The sequence below is a fragment of the Sciurus carolinensis genome, chromosome 4 (assembly GCF_902686445.1).
Source record: "Sciurus carolinensis chromosome 4, mSciCar1.2, whole genome shotgun sequence".
NCBI classification, from domain to species: Eukaryota; Metazoa; Chordata; class Mammalia; order Rodentia; family Sciuridae; genus Sciurus; species Sciurus carolinensis.
The window spans coordinates 66,018,069-66,034,592 of record NC_062216.1 but is presented as its reverse complement, the minus strand read 5'-3'; the positions used below and the strand labels follow the sequence as shown (position 1 = coordinate 66,034,592).

General features: G+C 36.0%; 1 protein-coding gene and 1 pseudogene across 10 annotated transcripts in view; one reads left to right on the top strand and one right to left on the bottom strand.

The window, feature by feature from the left end:
• The window catches only part of Erc1 (ELKS/RAB6-interacting/CAST family member 1), a 550,337-nt gene that overhangs the window by 455,003 nt on the left and 78,810 nt on the right, over nt 1-16,524 (bottom strand). The window lies entirely within an intron of this gene.
• Nucleotides 12,282-13,453, top strand: LOC124982142 (ubiquitin-conjugating enzyme E2 Q1-like; annotated as a pseudogene).

Below are 16,524 nucleotides of genomic sequence, written 5' to 3'. Positions count from 1 at the left end.
GTATGGCCATTCTGAAAATATTAATTCTGCCTATCCAAGAATATAAGAGATCTTTCCATCTTCTAAGGGCTTCAATTTCTTTCTTTAGTGTTCTGTAGTTTTCATTGTAGAAGTCTTTCACCTAAAATATTCCCAAATATTTTGTTTTCTTTGAGGCTATTATGAATGGGATAGTTTTGCTAATTTCTTTTTCAATTGATTCGTCATCAACATACAGGAAAACAACTGGTTTATAGGTGTTAATTCTATAACCTGCTACTTTGCTGAATTCATTTTTGAGTTCTAGAAGTTTTATGGTGGAGTTTTTTGGATTTCTAAATATAGAATCATGTCATCAGCAAATAGGGATAGTTTGAGCTCTTCTTTTCCTATTTGTATCCCTTTCATTTCTTTCTTCTAATTGCTCTGGCTAGAGTTTCCAGGACTATGTTGAACAGAAGTGGTAAAAGAGGCATCCCTGTCTTGTTCCAGTTTAGAGGGAATGCTTTCAATAATTCCCCACTTAGAATGATGATGGCCTTGGGCCTAGCATAGATAGCTTTTAAAATGTTGAGGTATGCTCCTACTATTCCTAGTTTTTCTAGTGTTTTGAACATGAATGGATGCTGTATTTTGTCAAATGTTTTTTCTCCATCTATTGAGATAATCATGTGATTCTTGTCTTTAAGTCTATTGATGTATTATGCTTCTTAATTTCTGAATGTTGAACCAACCTTGCATCCCTGGGAAGAACCCTCCTTGATCGTGGTGTACTTTTTAATATGTTTTTGTATGCAATTTACCAAGAGTTTATTAAGAATTTTTCCATCTTTGTTAATCAGGGATATTGGTCTGAAATTTTCATTCCTTGACATGTCTTTGACTGATTTTGGTATCATGGTGAGACTAGCTTCATAGAAAGTTTGAGAAGAGTTCCCTACTTTTCTAATTCATGGAATAATTTGAGGATTGGTGTTAGTTCTTCTTTGAAGGTCTGGTAAAACTCAGCTGAGACTCCACCTGGTCTTGGGCTTTTCTTTCTTGATAGGCTTTGGATGGTGTCTTCAATTTCATTGCTTGAAATTGAACTGTTTAAATTTTCTATGTACTCCTGATTCAATTTGGGTAGGTCATATGTCTCTAGAAATTTGATTATGTCTTCAAGATTTTCTATTTTGCTAGGATATAAATTTTCAAAATAGGTTCTGATTATTTTATTTCTGTAGTGTCTGTTGTGATATTTCCTTTTTTAATCATGAATTTGAATAATTTGAGTGTTCTCTATTTGTTAGCTTGGCTAAGGATTTATCAATTTTATTGATGTTTTTCAAAGAACCAACTTTTTGCTTTGTCAATTTTTTAAATTATTCCTTTCAATTCAATTTCATTTATTTCAGTTCTGGTTTTAATTATTTCCTGTCTTCTACTGCTGTTGGTGTTGGTTCTTTTCCTAAGGCTTTGGGATGTAATGTTAGGTTATTTATTTGTTGAGTTTCTATTCTTTTAATGAAAGAGTTCAATGCAATGAACTTTCCTCCTACCACTGCCTTCATAGTGTCTCAGAGATTTTTATATGTTGTATCACTATTCTCATTTACCTCTGGTAAGTATTTTATTTCTCCCTGATTTCTTCTGCTATCGATTCATCATTCAACAGTGTATTATTTAGTCCTCAGATGTTATAGTGGCTTTTATTTTTTATTGTTGATTTCTAATTTCATTCCATTATGATCTGATAGGATGCAGGTATTATCTCAATTTTTTTTTCAATTTTTTTGTATTTGCAAAGAGTTGCTTTGTGGAAAAGGATCCATGTGCTACAAAGATGTGTATTCAAAGATGCTGCAAAGAAGAAAGTGTATTCAGTCCTTGAGGAAATATTGTATATATGTCTATTAAGTCTAAATAATTAATTGTAATTTTTACTTCTACAGCTTCTTTATTCAATTTTTGTTTGGAGGATCTATTCAGTGGTGAGAGTGTGTTAAAGTCACCCAGTATTATTGTGCTGTGGTCTATTTGCTTCTTGAAATTGAGAAGGGTTTGTCTAATATATATAGATGCTCCACTGTTTGCAGCATAAATATTTATGATTGTTACATCTTATCGATGTATAATTCCTATAATTATACATTTTTTTGTCCCTTCTGATTAACTTTGGTTTGAAGTCCACTTTATCTAATATGAGGATAGAAACCCCTGCTTATTTTCAAGATCCACGTGAATGATATGCATTTTACCTTCAGTCTGTGGATGTCTCTGCCTATGAGGTGAGTCTCCTGGAGACAGCATATGGTTGGATTTGTTTTTAAATTCAATTTGCCAGTCTATGTCTTTTGATTGATGAGTTTAGGCCATTTACATGAAATGTTATTATTGATATGACTTTTATTCCCTGCCATTCTGATTTATTTTTTAATTTGGATTTGTTTCTCCATTGATTCACTGTTTAGTGTAGTTCCTCCCTTAGATGACTTTCATTTTAATTTTTCATTTCTTCTTCATGAAATATCTTACCAAGTATGTTTTGTAGTGTGGGCTTTCTAGTTGTGAATTCTTTTAACTTCTGTTTATCATGGAAGGTTTTTATTTCATCATCAATTCTGAAGCTTAATTTGCTGGGTGTTCTTGGCTGACATCTATTTTCTTTCGAAACTTGGTATATCTTATTCCAAGACCTCCGAGCTTTAAGAGTCTGGGTCGAGAGGTCAGCTGAGATCCGAATTGGTTTCCCTCTAAATGTTACCTGCCATTTTTCTCTGGCAGACTTTAAAATTCTATCCTTATTCTGTATGTTAGGTATTTTCATAATAATGCATCTTGGTGTGAGTCTATTGTAATTGTGTATATTTAGGGGTCCTGTAAGACTGTATTTGATTTTCCATTTCATTCTTTAGGTTTGGGAAATTTTCTGGTATTTCATTGAAAAGACTGTGCATTCCATTTATTTATTTATGTCATCCTTCATCTACCCCAGTAAGTCTTAAATTTGGTCTTTTCAGATTATCCCACATTTCTTGGAAATTCTGTTCATGGTTTCTTAACAGCTTTTCTCCATGGTCAATTCTATTTTCAAGATTATATATTTTGTCTTCATTATCTGAAACTCTGTCTTCCAAGTGATCTAGTCTATTGGTGATGCTTTCAATTACACTTTTAATTTGGTTTATTGAGCCTTTCATTTCAAGGATTTCTGCTCATTTTTTTTTCATTCAGAATCTCATCTCTTTATTGAAGTGATCTTTCACTTCCTATATTTTCTCTCTGATTTCACTCCTTATACCATCCTTTACTTTGGAGATCCGCTTAACTATGTACATTCTTAAACTCCTTCTCTGACATTTCTTCCACTGTGGTGTTTATGGAGTCTGTTATCAAAGTATCTTAGTTTGAGGTGATTTGCTCCCTTGCTTTTTCATGTTGTTCATGTGTCTACCCATCTAACAGTATGGATCTGAGGCAGTACAGTTTCTACCTATGGACTCATAGTGTCCCTGAAGGCCTCCAGTACCTCACTATTTAGGGAGAGACAAATAACAACAACCAATATATACAGCATTAAACCAAATAGTTCCTACTACGACATCTCCAATGTTAATTGCCACAATAAACAGAAATGATATGATCAGTTATTCCTACAATAAAAACAGCAAAAGGGTTTACAATTTCAAATGATGGACAGGGAGAGAACAGAAATGACACCGGATGTGATGATTATAAGGCAGGAAGAGAGAAGACAAGAGGAAAAACTTAAAGGAAGAGCGAAAGAAAGAAAAATAGAGATTGACTGTTAGCAGAAGAAAAGAAAGAATCAAGGGAAACAGGTAAAAGAAAAAATAAAGTAAAAACTTAAAAACATTAAAGATAAAAATAAAAGAATACAATACAAACTAAATATACTAATTAAGCATCCTAGTCTTCAAATAACATCCATGAAAAATAACTGGCTTCAAAAATGCTAAAAATGAGGGGGGAAAGGCAAAGATGAGTATGTACAAATGTTCATGTACCATGAAGGTTACAAATAAACAGAGAAAAGAACAAAAAAGGAAAAACGAAAAGAGGGGAAATAAAATCTCAATGAAAAGTTAAAGAATTCTTTCCATTAGAGTTCAAAAGATTCTCAGCTTGTTTTCTCAGAGTTTTAGGTGGGGTTGTCTGGAACATAATGCCCCACCCTCCAGGTTGCTGGAGTAGGAGAGGTAATGGGCGGAATTCCTGGAGGCAGGGTTTAAGCTTTGGTGGGCTCCAGGCTCTTTGCTAAATGCCAATTAGTCTGGAGATTTTAAATGAGTCCACCTCTAGGGCTCAATAATTGCCTCCACACGGGAAGACTGTACCACAGGGATCTCCCCTGAGTTCCACTCCTATGGTGGAGGTGACAATTCTTAGTCCCCTATGTCACCTGTGGGTCTCCCTATTTCCTGGTCTTGATTTAGTCTCCAAATTCAGCCCTTCTGAATTCCCAGCCAGATGCCTCTCTCCCAACTGGTCCTGCAAGCAGCCATGTTGGAGGAGGAGGGACAGAGCTTGGGTGGGTTTCCATGACTAGTTGTCCCCTATGGTAACCTCTCTCCACCACTTGGTTTTCTCCTGGGCACTTGAGCACACTCTACATCATGCAGTGAGTGTGAACTGGGCCTGTATTTAGGGCCAAACCTGGGTTTGCCTGGAATCGGCTCCCTTAGCTGCCAGCTCCCATGCCACAGCTGTAAAATAGTTCCTTCCTTTGCCCTCCCCACACTGCCTGGAGAAATGGTGGCTTCCCAGTACAAACCCCTTTTGCAGTGCACCTTTCAGTTTATTCAGACAATGTCCTTGATCTCTAAATGATCTGTACTCAGACACACCTTGGGCCTCCTGAAAATGGGGGTTCCTTTAATTCCTCTATCCCTCCACTTTGCTTGTGGGGGTACTGCTCTGCCTGGGGCTTCCACCTGCCACAGTAGCACTGGGGCTTTCTTCCTTATTACATTCAACCTCCTGAGTCCCCTATCTGCTTTGAATGTCCAGTTTTAAATTCCAGAAAGGTCCCTCCCTCCACTTTTTTTTTGTTCACCCACCTTGCTGAGAAGCTACCTATCTGCTTTCTTGGTTTCATGCCACAGAACAGTCAGGAAAGCAACCTCCTATAGTCTGCCATCTTGAAACCCTCTTTCAAAAGTACTCATTTATATAAAAATGTTTGCAGCAACTTTATTCATGTGGGATGAGGGAAATCTTCTATCATCTTGATAGCACTAAAGATTACACAGGTATTGGCATTTGTCAAAATTAATGCAATTAAAATACTTCATATGTGTGCATTTCACTTCAAGTAAACTACATCTTGACAAAAAATAATGAAATAGAAAAAGTAAAAGGTATAAGATTTAAAAAGAAGTAAAAGTAAATATTCAAGAGAATTTCTTATCAAGTAAGAATGACTGCACTTCAAAGAAGGGAGGATAATTTAGTTTATTTTCAAGAAAACTTGTGCTTTGTAGTATATCATCTACCTCAATATAAGCTTGCATTCTTAAGGTAAAAGATTTAAAAGCAAAAACTTGGGGTTAGGGACTCATTCAAACACACAATAAAGGAAGGAAATCACCATTAACAATATGTCTTGTTTCAAACACCACCCCCCATATTGCTTGTTTAAAATTCATAGTGTTATTTGTACATGGTTATCTCAGCAACTTGCTTTTGTAGCTCAACAAAATGTGTTGGAGATTTATTCACATTGATACATGTAGCTCTAGTTCATTCATTTTATGAATATATCTAAAATATAGGTTCACAGTTCTTTATTCAAAAATCTAAACTCTAAAAGGCTTTCGTAACTTCTTTGAAGGATTTAATTATGAGGCAATTTATCATCTAGTTATTCCATATAAGATGAATATTAAAAAGTTTGCCATTATTATGTTTGATTACCATGTATTGCTCAGATTGGGGGGGGAGTGCAGTAATCCAGTGCCTATACTAGTTTACTTTCAAAGTCTGAAAAATTCAATATTCCAAAATATATCTTCTCTAAGTGTTTTGAAGATTGGGACTGTGTACCTGTACTCATAATATGACTAAATATCAACTTATCCATCTACCAAGGAGTAGTTAAGTACTTTTCACTATTATAATAAACATGCACACACACAAGCACACACACATCTACCTGCTTGTGCAAGTTTTAGTCAGTTTTTTCACTACTGTGACTAAAGGACTCAACCAGAACAACTGTAGAGGAGGAAAGTTTATTTGCAGGCTCACAATTTCAGAGGTCTTAGTCCACAGAAGGTCAGCTCCATTCCTCAGGGCTCGAGGTGAGGCAGAACATTATGGTGAAAGAGTGTAGTGGAAGGAAGCAGCTCACATGATGATCAGAAAGCAGAGAGAAGTCTCCACTTGCCAGATAGAAATATATACCCCAAAGCCATGCCCCCAACTCCCACCTCCTTCAGTCAGTCACACCCTATTACTTTAGTTAAAATTAATTAATCCCTATCAGGATTAATTCACTGATTGTGTTAAGGCTATAATCATTTATCCTCCAAACCTTCTTGTGTTGTCTCACACATGAGCTTTTTGGGGACACCACACCTAAACCAAACAGCACATGTATAAATGTTTCTCTCAAGAAGACACCAAGAAATGGAACTGACAGTTACACTAAAGTATGTCAACTTTCCCAGTCATTTACAATTGCCTTTTTTCAATTTAATATAGAGATAGGTACATAATACAGATGATTAAAGGAGTCAGATATCCAGCCCCAAACTTTTTTTATCTATGGAAACATTAATGATGTAGCACTAACTGTGGTAGTAAGAGATCAAGTTGCTACTTCATTAAAATAAACTAAATGATTATGCATTCGATTCTTCAATAAAGAAGAGACAGAAATATTTTCAAAGAAAGCTGTGAATTATGAACTACTTTTGCACAACCCCAACACTTCATTCTGAAGAATGACAAATATTTAAAAGAAAAAAATTCTACTCTTGGAATTTTTTTAAATATATTTTTTGATGTTGATGGACCTTTATTTTATTCATATCTTTATATGTGGTGCTGAGAATCAAACCCAGTGCCTCACACATGCTAGGTAAGTACTCCACCACTGAGTCCATAACCCCAGCGCCCCTCTACTCATGGAATTTTAAATATTCTCAATATAAAATATTCTCAATATAAGTTCTTACATGTCTCCATTTTAACAAAGAACTCCTCCAGAAAAGAAATAATCCTGTGTTTTAATTTGTTAGTTAATGTCAATTTGAAGATATTTTAGATTATTTAAGAGGTAGGTATACATAAAAAGACCACCTATGTACACAAAGAATATGCAACAGTTCCCATGAGAGCCTAAGTTGCTTAGGGCCTGGCTAAGTTGCTGAACTTTTTAATGACCTAAAATGTTTCAAATTTTAGGTTCACTAAAGTTAAAAAATGTTTCAAATTTATTTTGCTTTGTTTATTTTAATTTTTTGTAGTTTTGTATGGACAGAATGCCTTTATCATATTTGTTTATTTTTATGCGGTGCTAAGGATCAAATTCAGTATCTCACACATGCTAGGCAAGCATTTCTACCACTGAGCTACAGCCCCACTCCTCATATTTATTTATTTATTTATTTATTTATTTATTTATTTTTTGCGGTGCTGGGGATTTGAACTCAGGGCCTGTGCTTGCAAGGCAAGCACTCTACCAACTGAGCTATATCCCCAGCCCTCCTCATATTTATTTTTAATACAAAAAAAAAAGTAACCAAAAGAAAACTTGAATTTCAATCTATAGATCAAGGACCACCAAAACATGATACCCCCAGCAACCCAAGAACAACATTTATTCTAGAAGGAGAAAAACAGTCTATTTCAATACCAGAGAATTATATATTCTGGGAGGACTTTGGCCACCGTGGGAGTTCTCCCATCAACCAGGGCTAGTAATTAATATGAAAGAGCTTAGTGCAGATAGTTATGCTTGTAAAGAAAAGGAGCCACTGTTGCTGAAAAATAATCAAACAGCAGAGAATGAAAGAAAAATCACTTAAGTATTATCCTTCATTAACTGAGGAAATACTTTTACTACCTACCATATGCAAGGCATTATGATTCTCACTAAAGACACAGCAGTATGTAAACAAGTTGTCTATCCACATGAAGGCTAACATACAGCTGAGAAGACAGACATTAACCAAATAATCATAAAACTTATGCAAACAGCAGTTATAAAAGCTACAAATTCAAGATCTACCAAAAGGACCTGACCTACTTTGGGAGATTTACACTTTACCTGAGAAAGTGATTTGAGAGCTGGGTAAGATTTGAAGAATGAGTTAACTTTTGTTGACTACAGAATTCCTGCCTTTATCTGCAGGGGATATTTCCAAGACATTACCAAATCCTACATATACTGTTTTTTTTCTTTTATATACATACCTACCATAAAGTTTAGTTTATAAATCAGTAAGAAATTAAAAGCATTAATAATAAAATTAAGTAATTATAACAATATGTTATAAGTTATTTAAAATTTATAAATTGTTCCTAGAATTTTCCATTTTATTTTTGGAGTACAGTTGACCATGGATAATTGAAACCTCTAGAAGGCAAAACTATACATGGAAAATGGAACACACTACATTTAAAGACAAGATTTTCATTCTTGGAAGAGAAGACATAAGATCATGTGAAAACACTGAAGAAAGTGGGGTGAAGGAGTAATGACACATTTGAAGAACTGAGGACACTGAAGCACAGAAGAATTTAAGAAGTATAGCAGGAGTTTTAATAAATTTTAAGGGTAGTGGGAAGCCACTGAAAAAAGAAGTTTTGAGCAGGGAATCATCACCATCATCACCACCACTAATATGTATCCAGTGCTTACCATGTACCATACATATTTACCTCATTTAATTCTTACAACAATCACATAAAGTGAAAATTATGATATCCATTTTACAGATAAGAAACTAAGGTTTGGATAGACTTCAACTTGCCTAAAGTCACATAACTGGTAGAGCTAAGATTCAGAAACATCACGTGTACATTTTTAAAGGTTAAAACTGGCTACAATGTGGCAACACATTAGGGAAAGAGCAAGTCTGAAGAAAACTGAGAGACTATGCAGTGATCTGCAAAATAGTGATGATGATCAAACTATAATAGTCGCAGTGGGGACAGAAAAATGAATGGCTTAAAGAAATATTTTAGAAAAAATACTACCAGGATTGGTTGGCAGGGTAGGAACTACAGGAGCGTGAGGGGTCAAGGAAATTTCTGAGGTTTCTAATTTTAACAGCCTAACTAAGTGGTAGTATCATAAGCAAAAAGTGAGGGGAAAAAGAAGTAAGGAATAATTTGAGACAAGATCATGAAGAATTTAAGGTACCTCTGAAATGTTGAGGAAAAGTTTCAAGTGAGAAGTCAGATACATGATTCTGGGGCTTGGAGAAATGATATGAGGTAAAAGGTAAACATGTAAGCTTTGATACACAGAGGTTAACTGAAGCCACAATAGTGAAAAGACTACCAAGGAAAAGAGAATAGAGTAAGAGAAGATAGTCACAGAACTGATACTACATAAAATGGAAGGGAGAATATAAGAGACTAGCAAAGGAGATAGAGGTACAGTTGGAGAAGTGGGTGGAAATCAGGAAACACAACATCACAGAATCTAAGGGACGATAGGATCCTTTTCTTTAGGTGGAAGGACAAAGAACACAGACCAAGAAAGATATGGCTCTGGGTTCAATTTCTGGTTCTATCCAGATGAATTTAGTGAAGTTACTGAAACACTGAGCCTGAATTTATAACCTACAATATAAGCATTATAAAACTTAATTTGCAAGGTTCTTACAATAAATAGCAATAATATATAGACAGCACCTATCACATTGTAAATAGCAAAAAGTAGCAGTTGCTATGACTGTGGTGTTGTTACTTATAAAGACAAAGAGTTTGGTCACCTGGTTTTTGAACAAGGCTCTGTAAAGCCCTACCAATTCTGCAAAACATCTTTAAGGAATGCCTGGCAAAGGCAATATTGGGAGTTCTGTCTCAGTCAGAACAGCTCTTTGTTCTTCCTTTACTTTTTAAAATGTTTTGTTTATATATCAGAATATTTGCTTGAAAAAAGAGATCTGCATCTTTAAAACAAATTATCAGAAACAGGGCTGGGGTTGTAGCTCAGTGGTAGAGTGCCTAGCATGAGTGAGGCACTGTGTTTGATCCACAGCACCACATAAAAATAAATAAATAAAATAAAGGTATTGTGTCCATCTACAACTAAAAATAGTTTTTAAAAATCAGAAACAAATGACTAGTGCCAGGAATGTAGCTAAGTGATAGAGCACTTGGCATATAGAAGGCCCTGGTTTTGAATCCCAGAACAGTCCAAAAACAAAAAAACAATGTCTGGATCATCTCAATACACCCTTCAGTTCAAGTTCATCTGAATGAGTTTATAATTCTTCAGCAAAGTAAAATATGGCAGAAAAAATAAATGTCAGAATAGGAATAAAACAACCTATGTGACAACATAATCTTCTGCATAAACCTTATAATTTATAAAAATAATTATGATAATTATAAATCAGCTGTTTTTATCTACTGAAAACTGTGACTATTCATCAAAAACCAGAAAATTAGTCTCTAAATGTTGTAGACACAATAAATTTACTGTGTGACATGTCATAGCAAGAAAAACTGAAGTAGCCCTTTATTACCATAACTTTGTTCAATAAATAAATGTCTTTATTAATATTTTATTTCTTTATTTTCCAGTATAACACAAACAAACCAATCACCCTTTCAGAAGTCAATTTGTTTTTCCTGGCATATCTTCCAAAGGAAGCCCTCGTGTTCCTCATTGAGTTATCAAAGTTAAACAGCTACTGATCCATCATCAGCTCCTTTTTAACTGCTCAATATTTCTTTCATACAACTGTTGGGATACTTAAGACACAATTCAAAAGCAATATGATTTTAAAACACATAAAAAAGATAGTCTTTTAGAAACACAAACTTGTCTTAATATTTGCTGACAGAACTAGCAAGGTAACTTTTTTCTTTTCTTTTATTTTCTTTTCCTTTTGGCACTACAGATTAAATCCAGGAGTGCTTTACCACTGAGCTACATCCCAGACCTTTATTATTTCTAGATAGTGTCTCATTAAGTTACCCAGAATGGCCTTGAACTTGTGATCCTCTTGCCTCAGCCTCCCAAGTTGCTGGCGTCACAGGTGTGTACCACTGTGCTCACTTAACGAATGGTGATAACTTTCAGGACAACTGCCTTAGAATACTTAGGAGTATAAATTCTAAAGTTGTAATTAAAAAGATTACTACCAAAATTATCAGGAATACAAGCAATAATAAGTGTTGACGAGGATGGGGGGTGCAGAGGTACACTTATACATTGCTGGTGAGACTGCAGATTGGTACATCCACTATGGAAAGCAGTATGGTGATTCTTCAGAAAACTTGGAATGGAACCAGCATTTGAACCAGTCATCCCACTCCTCGGTATATACCCAAAGAACTTAAAATCAGCGTACTACAGTGACTCAGCCACATCAAGGTTTATAGCAGTTCAACTGACAATAGCTATAACTATGGAACCAACCTAGATGCCCTTTAACAGATGAATGGATAAACAAAATGTGAGGCTGGGGATATAGCTCAGTTGGTAGAGTGCTTGCCTTGCAAGCACAAGGTCCTGGGTTCAATCCCCAATACCACATAAAGAAAATGTGGTACATATACACAATGGAATATTACTCAGCCTTGAAGAAGAATGAAATTATGGCATTTACAGGTAAATGGCTGGAACTAGAGAACATCATGCTAAGTGAAATAAGTCAATCCCAAAAAAACCAAAGGCCTAATGTTTTCTGTGATAAGAGGATGCTGATCCATAGTGCAGGGTGGGTAGGGAAGAATGAAGGAACTTTGGATTATGCAGAGGGGCATGAGAGGAAGGGTGGGAGGGTGGGACAGTGGGGATGGGAAGGATGGTAGAATGAGATAGACATTATTCCCCTATATATGTGTATGAGAATACACTTCTGGTGTCACTCAGCACCACCTACAGCCAGAGGAATGAGAAGTTATGCTCCATCTGTGTACAATGTGTCAAAATGCATTCTATTGTCATGTATAACCAATTAGAACAAATTTTAAAAAAAATTTTTTTAAAGATTACTACATCTCAGTTACACAGAATTTTTAATTCTACTGCATACTGTGGTGAATATTATTAAAAATAATGGGGACCAGAAGCCAGAGGCTCCCAGCCCACCACCCCGGAGCAGAGGATGGAGCAGCCGCAGTCGCAGGGGCAGCAGCTGGGGGGCCAAGGGGCGGCACTGGGGGCTGGGGTTGGGGCCAGGGCCCCGCCTGAGGCGGGAACTGAAGCTGCTAGAGTCCATCTTCCACCACGGCCACAAGCGCTTATGCATTGCCAGCGCCTGCCTGGATGAGCTGAGCTGCGAGTTCCTGCTGGCTGGGGCTGTGCCCGTACCGCATCTCCCCGGGGTGGGTGCCTGGGGATCCCGTCCACATCCACTGCAACATCATGGAGTCATACCCTGCTGTACCCCCTATCTGGTCAGTGGAATGTGATGACCCTAACTTGGCTGCTGTCTTGGAGAAGCTGGTAGACATAAAGAAAGGAAATACTCTTCTCTTGCAGCATCTGACCTGTGTGAACTCTATAACCTCCCTCAGCATCCTGATGTGGAGATGCTGGATCAGCCCTTGCCAGCACAGCAGTGCACACAGGAAGAAGTATCTTCAGAAAATGAAGATGAGGAGATGCTTGAGGACACAGAAGACCTAGATCACTATGAAATGAAAGAGGAAGAGCCAGCTGAGGGCAAGAAATCTGAAGATGATGGCATTGGAAAAGAAAACTTGGCCATCCTAGAGAATATTAAAAAAAACCAGAGGCAAGATTACTTAAATGGTGCAGTGTCTGGCTCAGTGCAGGCTACTAACCCGCTGATGAAGGACCTCAGGGATAATATACCAATCACAGAGTTTCAAAGGCAGAAACTCTGCAGCTGAATTCGTGAATGACAGTCTATACGACTAGAATGTCCAATTCCTTAAAGTTGACCAGGGCAGCACTTTGCACAATGATCTCCAATTCCTCAAAGAGAAGGAAGGAGCTGCTTTCATCCTACTTAACTTCTCCTTTAAGGATAACTTTCCCTTTGACACACCATTTGTCAGGGTTGTATCTCCAGTCCTCTCCAGAGGGTATGTTCTGGGCGGAGGTGCCATCTGCATGGAACTTCTCACCAAGCAGGCCTGGAGCAGTGCCTACGCCATAGAGTCAGTGATCATGCAGAAGGGGAAAGCATGAGTACAGTTTGGAGCCAACAAATCTCAATACAGTCTGACAAGAGCACAGTAGTGCTGCAGGTCCTTGGTGCAGATCCACAAAAAAAACAGCTGGTACACACCCCCAAAGGAAGATGGCTAACCCTGGAGTGTCATCCCCTTCCTCCTTCCCCAGGCACCACTGGACCAGTGACCTTTGAATGCTATATTTGAATCTCACACTGCCTCTGTGGTTCCCTCCCTGTCTTTCCTAAACGTGATAGCTCTGCCTATTAGAGGACAATGATGGTTATTGTAAACACTAAGGAAAAAACAGAACTGTTTCAAGTACACAAGATTGACTACAGACCAACCAATCACCTTGCTGGAACCCTTGCTACCAGGCATTCTTAAAAAGGAACTCTCGAGCCTCCTTATATTGCTGGCAACTCAGCTGTGCTCCAGACTAGGGCCTCCTTAACTATGCCATGGATTTTTAATTTATTTTCTCTTCTTTCATGTACACTACCTTTTTTGGTTACAGTGTATAATGGATGCCTATAAAAAAAAAGTATCTTTGGGAAAACAATTACAGTTTGTTAAATTGAAGATAAAAAAAAAAAAAATACTGGGGCTGGGTATATAGCTCAGTTGGTAGAGTACTTGCCTTGCAAGCACAAGACCCTGGGTTCAATCCCCAGTACCAAAAAAAACCAAAACTGTACATCTAGAAATTGCTAAAATAATTTTTAAATGTTTTCACCACAATTAAGTATTTGAGATAAGTACTATATTAACTAGCTTCATTTAATTATTCTATATTAAATTCATAAATTATATCACTTTGTACGTACCCTGTAAATTTATATAAACTGTTAATACAATTTTTTTAATGATATTATAAGCAAGGTGTGGTGGGAAATACCTATAATCTCAGCTATTTGAGAGGCTGAGTAGAAAGACTGCAGTGTGAGGCCAGCTTGGGCAACTTTGCAAAACCCCGTCTCAAAGTAAAATTAAAACACAAACAAAAAAATGACTGGGGATGTAATTCAGTGATAGAATGCTTGCCTAGCATATGCAAGGCCCTGTATAATAGCCAGTACCACACACAAAAAAAATTTTTAAGTGAGAAAATATAGAGTTCAGAATAAGGCTGGGGTTGTGGTTCAGTGGTACAGTGTTCATTTAGCATGTGGGAGGCACTGGGTTCTAGCCTCAGCAGAACATAAAAATAAATGAAGTAAAGGTATTGTATCCATCTACAAATAAAAAAATATTTAAGAGTTTAAAATGGCAAAAACACATATATATGAAGGTATTTTTTTTCAATTCCCAAAAAGCAACTAATACTAATTTAAACCTATAATAAATAAATCTAGTACCAGAAAAATATCAACATACATTTCAAATGAACAGACCTTATAATACATAATCATTTAAGAAAAAAGAAGTGCCAGAAACCAAAAGAAAAGGGATGTATCATTCATAACACAACATTTAGAAAGCTATAAAACATTAAGGAAACACCAAAATAAATGTCTCTTCACATAAAAACACATGACTCATTTCAGGAAGACCAAGAGCTAACTGCAAAATTCAAATTAATTAAAAAAGGAAGACATTTACGGATATTCACATAAAGAACAGCTTTTCCAAGAAAAAAAAATTTTTTTAATTATAAAAAACCAGTGTCATACATTTTATACTGTTTGGAAATTTTAAAATTGTGTACACAAAAAAAAAACAAAAACTAAACAGAAAATGATAAACATTAAAAATTATTTACAGCAAATGTGACAGAAAAATCTTTATTCTCATTAAAAAGCCCATAAAAATCAAATTTCTCAAAGAAAAACTAATGAAAAAGGAATATAAAATTCACAATATGCAAATGGCCAATAAGACATGAAAAACATGAATGCAAATAAGAACAAGTTTTTAACCTATAAAACAGGTTAAACATTTTGTTTTGTTTTGTTTTCCCAGATAAAAGGCTTTTGTTTGTTTGTTTTGCAGTACTGGTGATTGAAACCAGATGTGTTTCAAGTTACATTTCCAGCCCAATTTTTTTGAGACACACTCTCCTTAAATTGTCAAAGTGCACCTTGAATTTGAGACAATCCTTGCCTCAGCCTCTCCAGTTACTGGGATTATACAGGCATGTATCACCACACTCTGCTGAGGCAAGCACTCTTTTTTTTTTTTTTTAATATTTTTTAGTTGTCAATGGACGTTTATTTTATTTATTTATATGTGGTGCTGAGAATCGAACCCAGTGCCTCACACATACCACGCAAGCACTCTGCCACTGAGCCACGACCCCAGCCCCTGAGACAGGCATTCTTACACATTTCTGAAGTCTTTCTGGAAAACAATTTCTCAAAAGATTTATCTAAAACCACCTTTCTAAACCAGTATTTTAGTAAAGAATTAAGTCCTATATAAAGTGATTTCAGTGACTTTTCTCAATTCTTCCAAGGGTAATTCGAGTAGATACAAATCAAGATTCATAGAAAATTAGTTAATTCATTCCATGTATAGGGTAAAAGTCTAATGGCATTAAAGACAATTAAGAAGGTTTGTACTGGAGTCATTAGGCAAAAACAGGAAAACTATAAGAGGAAAACTATAATCCCTTTTTTGTTTTGTTTTTCTACAGTACTGGGGGTCAAAACCAGGGCTTTGCACATGCTAGACAAGCACTCTATCATTGAGTTACACCCCAGCCAGCTCAATCCCTTATATTTTCTGAGAAAGGTTGTGTCATCCTTAAGAAGTAGAAACTGTATTACAGCTATGTTGCTTCTCTTTCTAAATAACAAGATGAATCATAAAATAATTTGAAGACATTTTAATAACTTTTTTTCATTACAAAGTAATAAATATATATGCCAAACATTTCAAGAATATACAATGAAAAAAAACTCTCCTGAAATTCCCTTGATCATCTTTGGAAAATAGATTTAACTTTTTAGAAACCTACCATAGGAAAATATTTGGAAATGTGAAAATGTATTAACAAAGATATCCTTAACAGTAAGATAAAAGACAAATATTCAGCAACAGAAGCTGGCTAAAAGTATGACATAATTTTATGCCGTCATTTAAAGTAATATTTTAAAGAATATTTAGTAACAGGGTGGACATCTCATAATCTTAAGTTTTTAAATATAAAAGATATGCTGGGTTGGAGATGTAGCTCAATGGGACAGGTGCACAAGGCCCTGGGTT